The 9,014-nt window shown below is 48.4% G+C and overlaps 1 protein-coding gene across 1 annotated transcript in view; it reads right to left on the bottom strand.

Annotated features, from left to right (window-relative positions):
- tnfaip8l1 (tumor necrosis factor, alpha-induced protein 8-like 1) overlaps positions 1 to 7,446 on the bottom strand; it is a 15,570-nt gene extending 8,124 nt beyond the window's left edge. Inside the window, exon 1 of the mRNA XM_084459003.1 lies at positions 7,243 to 7,446. The gene's annotated coding sequence lies outside the window, so the exon portion shown is untranslated. The remainder of the gene's footprint in view (positions 1 to 7,242) is intronic.
- Positions 7,447 to 9,014: the final 1,568 nt, after the last annotated feature.

Raw genomic sequence — 9,014 nt, 5'->3', positions numbered from 1 at the left:
GTCACAACCTAGTTACCACAACAAGCACACTCTCAGTCACAACCTAGCTACCACAACAAGCACACTCTGTCACAACCTAGTTACCACAACAAGCACACTCTCAGTCACAACCTAGCTACCACAACAAGCACACTCTCAATTACAACCTAGCTACCACAACAAGTACACTGTCACAAACCAGCGACTAGAACAAGCACACTGTCACAAACCAGCGACTAGAACAAGCACACTGTCACAAACCAGCGACTAGAACAAGCACACTCTCAGTCACAAACGCTTGGGATTGATATTCCTTCATAAACTGAACACTAGTCTCTCCTCTCAATCTACGACTCCCGTCTCACCGACGGGAAATGTATTAAAAGTCTCCATCGTGAAATCCTGTGTATTCAACAGCAACGAGACAGGCCTGTCATACAAACAACATGGGACATGTGAAACGTGGGAGGGTACTCAGATAGACATTGATAGGTTCTCAAACTGGCAATTTACTACACTATGTGTCATCTAGCCTAGCAGTCTATCAGTATCATCCTCTCACCCATCTGTCCACTCTCACACCCAAGAGAGCTAGCGTGTTGACGTGCATCCATCCATCCATCCATCCATCCATCCATCCATCCATCCATCCATCCATCCATCCATCCATCCATCCATCCATCCATCCATCCATCCATCCATCCATCCATCCATCCATCCATCCATCCATCCATCCATCCATCCATCATCCATCCATCCATCCATCCATCTATCTATCTATCTAAGATAGATTGAGGTGAGAATGACTACCAGGAGAATCGCTCGCTCACACACGCGCGCACACACACACACACACACACACACACACACACACACACACACACACACTTCACACACCTCAGAGACTCTCACAATGAAAAGTGCTTTACAAAGAAAATGTATTATTATACGAGTAGAGCAATTACAGAGAAAACCGTGTTTTGACGTCTGTCAAATACTAATCTTAATATCAGGCTGATTGTCCTGCTGATTTACCACTCTGGACTGCTTCACGTCTCCTAGGCAACAGCAGGCCTGCGTACACCGGCCAGATGGAGGGTCCTTTCCCACTGAGCAAAGACACGTCTAAAAAACGTCTTTTAGACGTCTTTTTTGTCTTTTTCGGACGTCCAAAGACATCCAATTAGGAGCCAGAATGAATGTTTATTTTAGACGTTCAGATATTGGACCCGTTTTGCACGTCCACAGACGTCTTAGAGGGGTCCAAGCCAGACGTGTGAATATTGAGGGGTCCAGCAGACGAACACACGGGGTTCAGGACCGACGGACGTTATTAAGACATGATCTGAACGTCTCCCTGACGTTGTGTGTTTGCTGGGTTGGTACGTTCTCACCCCGGCACCAGACCAGGAAACAATCAAGGTTTGGCCTCGCCAGCTGTAAAGACTCTGGATGGTCTGTAAAGTGGGTCAAACCTGTAATATTCATAGCTAATGAATATATTGGTTACTTTTAGTCAGGTGCCCATCAGGACACCTACTGGTTTGTACGTGGTCCTGAAATGCCCCGCCCACGTTGAATGTCAACAGTCTCACGCTCACTAGTTTGAGAGCAGTCACATTTGTTGGAGCAGCCTGTGAATAAAATTAACAAACGTTATACTGGCATGTCAGTCGTGCAGTTCATTCTGTAAGATAACAGGTGAATATTTCATGGTGTCAGAATAGAGGAACAGTACCCAGACGAGCATGGAACCAACGGGAGTACCGTCGCCCCACATGGACTGGGACTCTCTCGACTTACCTGGGGTATGGAGGAAGTTCAAGCAACACGTTGAGTTGATGTTCTCCGGCCCGCTAAAAAGCAAAGGAGAAGAGGAGAAATGCAGCTACTTGCTCCTGTGGGTAGGAGAAAGAGGACGAGACATTTTTAACACGTGGGTCCTAACTGCGGGTGAGGCAAAGCTACTGAAAAGCTACTACGATCGTTTTGAAGCATATGTAACGCCAAAAAAGAACACAATATTCGCTAGATACAAATTCCAGGAAAGGGCTCAGGGACCTAGTGAATCTTTTGAACAATACATAACCGGATTGAAACTACTGGCAAGGGACTGTGACTACGCGGACAGGGATGAGATGATCAGGGACCGTTTCGTGTTCGGTATACACTCGGCTAAAGTAAGAGAAAAGCTGTTGAATGTCGGGTCTGAGCTGAAACTGGACAAAGCTATAGACATAGCTAGATCACACGAGCTGACCCAGACACAGACAAAAGCTCTCAGTGGAGCTACCGGCAGCTTACGTGAACAGCAACAAGTGCACGCAGTACAATGGCGCACATCAAAGGGGACCGCGCAAGAAGCGCGCCAAGCAGAAGAAAAAACTCGAGTGAGTGATGGAGGCACAAAACGTGCGAAAAACTGTAGTTACTGCGGAAACAGATGGCACAAGAACTTAGATGACTGCCCGGCTAAAGGGAGACAGTGTGCAAAATGTGCAAAATTTAATCATTTTAGCGCCGTCTGTAAATCTAGTCAGTTTAATAGGAAGACGGTGCATGAAGTGAGTCACAGCCCAGAGTCAGACACAGACGAACTCTTTGTAGATGTAGTGCAGAAAGAACATGTTGCAGACGTAGAGCAGGCGTTTGCATGCATAGAGATAGGGAAACAGGGCGCAGAACTCAGATTCAAGCTGGACACTGGTGCTCAAGTGAATGTGATTCCCCTGAGAGAATACCACAGCCTGAAGCAGGAGTCCAAGCTCCAACCCACCACACGCAGACTGACAGGCTACGGTGGAGAGCAGCTCAAAATAAAAGGGACATGCACAATAAAATGCAAATATAAGGAACAGGGCATGATGCTGGACTTTTACATTGTGGACACGCAAGCGCCTCCTGTACTAGGTCTACAAGCATGTCTAGACATGGACCTCATCAAGCTGGTGCTGTCAGTCACAGCGCCGCCTCCTCTCGGGAAACAGACAGTGATGGAGGAGTTCGGTGATATTTTCAAAGGGATCGGACTTTTCCCAGGAGAATGCAAAATCCACCTTGACCCGAACGCAATACCAGTGGTGGCCCCACCAAGGAAGATTCCACACAAACTACGCAGTCAACTAAAGGCAGAGCTGCAGGAGATGGAACGCACACACATCATCGCCAAGATAACTGAACCGACTGAGTGGGTCAACCGGCTGGTGGTTGTAGAAAAACCACGGACAGGCAAGCTCAGAGTCTGCTTAGACCCCAGAGACTTGAACAAGGCCATAAAGCGCCCGCACTACCCGCTACCCACACTAGAGGACATCACGTCTGAGCTAGCCGGAGCTCGCTATTTCAGCGTTCTAGACGCCCGCTCAGGATACTGGGCCATCAAGCTGTCCGAGGATTCGTCCAGGCTCACAACATTCCACACGCCGTTTGGACGCTACCGATTCCTACGGTTACCATTTGGAATTATCTCCGCTCAAGACGAATTCCAGCGCAAAATAGATGAAACATATGAGGGTCTCGACGGAGTAGTCGCCATTGTTGACGACGTCCTCATCTATGGAGCGACCAGAGAAGAGCACGACAGGAGACTTCGCGCTATGCTGCAGAGGTCGCGAGAGAGAGGGGTCCGGCTCAACCCCGAAAAGAGCACCATCGGAGCCACTGAAGTAGGCTACTTTGGGCATCGGCTCTCAGCAGACGGTCTCAAACCGGACCCTGAAAAAGTATCAGCCATCAGGAACATGGAGCCGCCAAAGAACCGGGCAGAGCTAGAGACTGTGCTAGGCATGGCCAACTACCTGGCCAAGTTCGCCCCCTGCCTCTCTGAGGTGAACGCGCCCATGCGACAGCTGCTAAAACAGGACAACGAGTTCCTGTGGGACACACAGCATGATGCAGCGTTCCAGAAGATGAAAGAGGTGATCACCATAGAACCAGGACCAGTTTTGGCCTATTTCAATCCAGAGAAAACCCTCAGTCTACAGGTGGACGCATCGAAGCACGGGCTCGGAGCCGTTTTGCTCCAAGAGGGTAGGCCCATCAGCTACGCATCCAAGTCCCTCACCGACAGTGAGGTGAACTACGCACAGATAGAAAAGGAAATGTACGCCATCCTTTTCGGCTTTAAGCGTTTCCACCAATACGCCTACGGACGCCACGTCCTGGTGGAATCTGACCACAAGCCCCTTGAATCCATCTTGAAGAAGCCCCTCGCTGCAGCTCCACCGAGACTGCAACGTATGATACTACAACTCCAAAGATACGACTTCACCGTCGAACACCGCCCTGGTAAGGACATCCCCGTCGCCGACACACTCTCCAGAAAGTTCTTAACATCTCCCGACAATGACAACCTGAGTGAGGGGATGGACTGGCAGGTGCACACTGTCTATCACAGCTTACCGGTGAGTGATGCAAAACTGGAAGTAATTGCGGCCGCGACAGAAAATGACACACAGTTCAAGCAGCTCAGCCAGGTGATACTAGACGGATGGCCCGAGGAGAGAATGAAGTGTCCCCAGAGCGTGTCTGAGTTCTGGAACCACCGTGACGAGCTGTCAAAGGCAAATGGAATCATCCTTAAGGGAGAGAAGATCGTCATCCCAGCCAGCCTCAGGGAGGAGATGTTGTCAAAAATCCACGCTGGACATATGGGGATGGAAAAATGTAAACAAAGGGCCAGGGACATCATGTTCTGGCCGGGGATGGGAAAGGACATAGAGGACATTGTGGAGCGATGCTCTGTCTGCCAAGAACGACGCCCAGCAAACGCCAAGGAGCCCATGATACCACACCGTATTCCAGACAGGCCCTGGCAGGTCGTTGGGACAGATCTTTTCATGTGGAACAACCAGGACTATCTGGTAACTGTCGACTATTACAGTCGGTTCTTCGAGCTGGACAGACTCACCAGCACCACGTCAACAGCCGTCATCCACAAACTCAAGGCAAGCTTCGCCAGGCACGGCATCCCCGAGACCTTGGTTTCAGACAACGGGCCCCAATACACCTCCAAGGAGTTTGAGTCCTTCACCGAGTCATGGGAGTTCGACCACGTCACATCAAGCCCGTTTTTCCCACAGAGTAACGGCCTCTCAGAGAAATCAGTACAGACCGCCAAGGCTCTCATGGACAAGGCCAGAGCAGATGGACGAGACCCATACATCAGTCTCCTAGAGTACCGGAACACGCCCGTTGATAGCTTCAAGTCACCAGCGCAGTTACTGATGAGCCGCAGGCTGCGTTCTGTCCTGCCAAGCACCAACCAACAGCTGCTACCGAAGGTCGTCAGCCATCAGAAGACACATGCAACGCGAGTGCAGAGACAAATGCATCAGAAGAAATACTTCGACAGGTCCAGTAAGCTACTACCACCCCTACACAGTGGAGAGCACATCAGACTCCAGGAACGAGGACACTGGAAGCCAGCAGTGGTCGTACAGCCTGCTGACACCGAGCGATCCTACCACGTCCGCACTCCAGATGGTCAAGTGTATCGCCGTAACCGGAGGCACCTCCGGAGCACCAAAGCGCACCACGCTCCCACACCAGAACCAGACCCATACTCACCTGATGGTATCACACCAGAAGAAAATCACACACCTGTCACACACCCAAGTGAAGCAATGGACTTACCTGTGTCACACGCCCCAGAGCTGTCGTCCGATCCAGAAACAGAGGTTTCCTACCGCACCAGGTCAGGCAGAGAGGTCAGGCCTCGAACCCTTTTGGACCTGTGAATTGTAAAGGGTGTACGCCGAACGCTGCCCTAGAAAAAAAAAAAAAAAACAACCTGTATGTAACCTTGAAGTATGCATTACTTACCTTTGGTCCTGGCACTTTGTGAATCAAGTTGTACAGTCAAACCTTTCATAAATATGGTCAATATCGTTCTAGTGAAATAGTCTACATTTTACCTTAAGAGTTGGTATCATTATTAATATTGTTACTATTGAACAAAAGGCTAAGTTTGTTCATGTCATGTTTACAGTTTACCTACTAAGATGGACACTTTGCACTATAAGGCCTTTTGGTTGTTTGTTGTTGTTTTTATAAAGAGGAGGATGTAATATTCATAGCTAATGAATATATTGGTTACTTTTAGTCAGGTGCCCATCAGGACACCTACTGGTTTGTACGTGGTCCTGAAATGCCCCGCCCACGTTGAATGTCAACAGTCTCACGCTCACTAGTTTGAGAGCAGTCACATTTGTTGGAGCAGCCTGTGAATAAAATTAACAAACGTTATACTGGCATGTCAGTCGTGCAGTTCATTCTGTAAGATAACAGGTGAATATTTCAAAACCCACATCCAGCCAGCCAAACACAACCACAGCTCAAACTGACCGACGTGCCGGCCACAGCCCTCCCGGGGAAAGCGACATGGTCAGTGTTGAGCAAGCCTACATTAACCCTTTTAACCCTGAAAATAAAGTGACAACATTTCGAATATTAATTGGATTTTCCCTATAATACTAGAAAGCGCAGTTTCTCAGCTTTCAGCAAGTGTTGGAGTGAGGATTTTTTTTAGATTTGTTAGATTTAAAAAAAAAAATATTATTAAATATTTGTTAGATATTTTTAAAATGTTGCCGGTGACGTGGTCGTATTAAAAGGGTTAAGCATTTTTCTTTTTACAGATAGTCTACGGATGGTTGGAGCAGAAAGACGCTCTCATCTCATCCGAAACCACGATTCAAGTGACAACATGACAGATGCTTAATAAATGCCCGTGACATGATAAATGCCTGTGAGATGAGTTTATATACGGGTCCTTCACGCCACAGGCAGAGCATTAATAAGACACATCTCGCCTAGGGGTTCATTTTACAATGCAAATTCATACACATGGTTTCTATTATTTCTGGTTCTGTGTGACAGAAAACCTGGATAGGCGAATGTAGGCAATATCAAGCAAATGAATAGGCTACATCACTAATTGTTCCGACATCAACTGAACGTCAGACTTCAGTCCACTCATCATGTCATCAATCATGACAGCTGCCGATCAAAAGTGGACAATGCAACAGTCAACACTCAAAGGGATCGTGACAAGGAATGACATAACTATAATAGCTTAAGGCTACTGGTATTGCTTTAAAAGATTGTAGAGGCCAGAATACATCCCCATGTTTCCCGTAGAAGGACATCCCCTTCCCCGCTCGACCCCCCTCCTCCCTCGGGCAGCCAAAATCTGTTGTTGTTGGCAAATGTTTAAAGATTAGTCAGATTTAGATCCGTATCAGAGCTGGGGTTGAACCTTACCTTTCCTTCTATCAGGCCGGATGCGGGTCGGGAGCGGGTCAGTCTGGATACAAATGACAATAATTCACTTCAAGGCAAAATCTCGAGTTTTCATTATGGCAACCCCATCTCAAAGTGACCGTCACAACATTTCCTGCCAAATATCCCTCGTCTTTATCCGAAGCTCTTCCCGGTGGTCCTCGTCCGCCACCTAACTGTGTTTTGTATCAGGTATTCTACTGATGTGTAAATAATTGAAAGAGTATTTCCTTCTCTGTCCGCTAAGATCAGTTACAAGAGTTTGTAACTTGACCCCTCTTGGTCCAAAAAAAAGTTTCAAAGTTGTGGGACTTCGAAAGCGCTGGATTGATGTTGTGAACGGCCAATGGGAGAGCGTGCTGAGGGGGGAGCCAGCCAATCCTGGCAGGAGATGAGCCCGGTGTTCTGGACAGGCCCCGCCCCCGCGGCTTCCCGTAATTATCCTCCACCAGCTCCTAGATCCAGACAGGCGGATAACTTCCCCAAGGAAACGGTGTTGGAAAACAATGAACAGGAACTAGGCTACGGGGAGTAGTTTAATACAATGAACAAAATGGACAGACAAACTGAGTCGTTTAATCATAAATCAGAAAAAAATGTAGGCCCTATTGGTTAATCATTAAACCAAACCATTGTCATGTGAGAGTATCACACCATGTGACCTCCAAAAAGAAACGCAAAAGAAACGCACCTATAACTCGTATAGCTTACAGTACAGTAAACACACGCACGCACACACACACACACACACACACACTGATTGTAAAACCAGATATACTGTTTGACAGGATGTTTTGGCCGCAGGAATTTCCGGAGGTTCAAGTTCATTGTGATCCATATGTGGGTTTTAACAATCAACACAGCTGTTTTATGGTCATTATAGTATACAGTAGGCTACAACAACCTATGACAAAATAGCTCTCTTTTAACAGACTTTGGGTATGGATTCAAGCATCTTTATTCAAGGATTCCCCCCTGCCTCACCTGGACCCAGGCACGCTCACACTCATGCACACACAGACATACACCAGTCCTGGGCTCAGATCCCCTTCTCCTCACCCTAACCCGGGTCCGTATCCTTTTCCTACCCCCACCCTACCCCAACCCCTGCCTCTATCTGGACCCAGGCACACTCACACTCACCCTACCCCAACCCCTGCCTCTATCTGGGCCCAGCACACTCACACTCACCCTACCCCAACCCCTGCCTCTATCTGGGCCCAGCACACTCACACTCACCCTACCCCAACCCCTGCCTCTATCTGGACCCAGGCACACTCATACTCACCCTACCCCAACCCCTGCCTCTATCTGGGCCCAGGCACACTCATACTCACCCTACCCCAACCCCTGCCTCTATCTGGGCCCAGGCACACTCATACTCACCCTACCCCAACCCCTGCCTCTATCTGGGCCCAGGCACACTCACACTCACCCTACCCCAACCCCTGCCTCTATCTGGGCCCAGGCACACTCACACTCACACAGACACCAGTTTGCCATGTCTCTCTTATGATGTCTTTAGCTCTTTTTGCTCTGAAATGTAATTGAATGTCATTTATTGCTCTATAAATGTTCTTAGCCGTTAGACAAACATACTCCAGGAGCTTGCTCGATCGTCTCGTTGAGAGGGGTCAGGGAAGAATTTTTATGGCTCACTCTTCTGGCCCCTGGGTGATAGCCTACACGTTTTTTGCTTCCCTCTGGAATATGTAGAGAGTGGGTCGTATGCCCACCTCCCTTGTTCTCTGTAA

Source organism: Borostomias antarcticus (genome assembly GCF_949987555.1).
Source record: "Borostomias antarcticus genome assembly, chromosome: 26".
Classification (NCBI taxonomy): Eukaryota; Metazoa; Chordata; class Actinopteri; order Stomiiformes; family Stomiidae; genus Borostomias; species Borostomias antarcticus.
This window is presented reverse-complemented; position numbering and strand designations above follow the sequence as displayed.